Genomic DNA, 2332 nt, shown 5'->3' with positions numbered 1-2332 from the left:
AAGTGCTCGATTATACAGGACTACAGAAACTAACTGAACAAATTCAGATTTCATCCAAAAAGGAACCCAAAACTTCTAAAAGATTGTCAACAAGGAAGCAAAACCAAGCTGCATTAATTGACTTCTCTGTAGTGAACAAATTTGGAAATGAAGACATATACAGTAGGAGTCATGTCTTGTAGTACAAGTAGAAGATGATACTAGGTCAGAGAAAAAATAAAAATAAATACATAAATATAAAAATATTAGGTTAGAGAAATTGGAAGCCATGGTGATTTAAATGCATAACTGAATTTTAAGATATATATATATATAAAGAAAGAATAAACACAATGATAGATATCTTTATTTTAGTATTTTGATAATATTTTAAAGTTTATATATTCAAAAAATCATGGTTCAATTAAATGTGAATAAAAAAGAGCATTCATTGTCAGAATCCTTGAGTTCATAATTTTGTGTTAGGGTTGAAGACATATTTACTTTATAATTCATTTATTAAGAATTTACTAATAAATAACCCTAGGAACATAGAAGCAGTAATCTGGTAAATTCAAAACTTTATGATATTTTCTCAAATAATGAGTTGCATGTTTTAATTCATTAAGTCTATTGGTATGTGAGATTGTGCATTTAATGCAGACAATTTCTGCTGTATAATGAAGGTACTTGTATTCATTTAACTTTCCTACTTCAAAAGGTAGATTGATGAGTTTTTCAATGTGATTATCATTTAATTTTTCTTCCACATCTGTGAAAATAGAAATTGAAGTTCATACAGAACTTTAAAATAGAATTCTGGGTCACATTCTTTGATTCAGAGTTTTGCTTAGATTATGATGTAGGATAAATGTCTAAGGCATAAAGGTTTGTATAAATTAGACTTCAATTTGTTATTCTATCAAATGGTACACTAGACAATTTTTTTCAGCAGACTATTAACATTATTGGAATGTTGGATAAAAATATATGTATGAATGGTGTGGCAGGTTGATTCTAAAGGTAGAGGTCGTTATCCCAACTCCTGATGTTCGTGCTGTTGTGTGATTATCTCCTTTTAAGAGTTCCTGTGATGTGCTTCTAACCAATAGAATGCAGCAGAGGTATCTGATTATGCATACATGATTAGTGATGGCATCTTGCTATAGTGTCTTCCTTTCCTTTTGTGGCTTTAAGGAAACAAGTGGCCATGTTGAGTGATCGCTCATGCCAAGAAAATTTGGACAACTTCTAGAAGCTGAAAGTAGCCTTCTGTTGAAAGCCAGCAAAAACCAAACAATAACAACAACAAAACAAGCAAAAAAACCAAACCAAAACAAAAAACAGAAAACAAACAAACAAACAAAAACAAAAAACCTTCAACACCCACAAAGAAATGAATTCTGCCAACCATCTGAGTGAACTTAGTAGCAAATCTTACCATGGTGAACCTCAGCTAAGACTTCAGCCCTAGCCAACACTCAGCTAGGTGGTACTCAGATTTCAAGCCAGAGAAGCAGTGAGAAAATAAATACCTGCTGTTTTAAGCAGGTACGTTTGGAGCAATGCTTTTGTACAGCAATAGAAACTAACAGGGATGGTTTGTGAGTATACTCAAGGGCAAATAATTGATGAGAATTCATCCTCCAACACAGTGACTCCAACTTAATAAGGTTCCTTTGGGCTGCCAGTCTGGAGAATATGTCAAACATGTTAACAGATAAAACAAAGTTGTTTTATATATGCTCCTTACATTCTCAGTTGTAATAATGAGCACTCCAAATAGTAGGTTTGATTTAGATTGAAGTGATCCTTCCAGAAACAACTCTTTTTATTTAGCATTCTCTGGAAGGTGTGGCAGTAGAAATATATTTACTTAAAGATCGTTAACAAAGTATTTAGATCCTGTTGAGAGAAACAATCGTTCTTCATAAATGTTGGCAAATTTGTCTTTTACTACAACTATATAAAGACAAAAATGATATAATCAAAGTCAGAATACTTGAAGACTTAGGAGAATACTTTCTATTTGGTAACATTTCAGCTTACATTGAGAAGAAAGGTAAATTTAGAATATAGAAGCACTGGGAGATTATCTGCCATGTGTTATTTGAGGCTTGATCATGTTTGTGTTCCCCAAATATCTTCCTCCTTCCCTTGATTTTTTTCTCTTATGTTGATAATAAGTATGTTACTGACACTTCTTGAGATCAGTATCTACTCTCTCTCTCTTAATTCCACTGAAATTGAGCCTTTTATCTGATCATTAATATCTAAAAGTGATGATGAACATAGAAGTGGTGTCATTACATAGTCAGAGCAAGGAGCAAGTCTGTGGCCATTCCTGCAGTAC

This window comes from Mandrillus leucophaeus, unplaced genomic scaffold (genome assembly GCF_000951045.1).
Source record: "Mandrillus leucophaeus isolate KB7577 unplaced genomic scaffold, Mleu.le_1.0 Scaffold965, whole genome shotgun sequence".
In the NCBI taxonomy this organism is placed as follows: Eukaryota; Metazoa; Chordata; class Mammalia; order Primates; family Cercopithecidae; genus Mandrillus; species Mandrillus leucophaeus.
The sequence above is the reverse complement of the archived record's forward strand: the minus strand, read 5'-3'. Positions refer to the sequence as shown.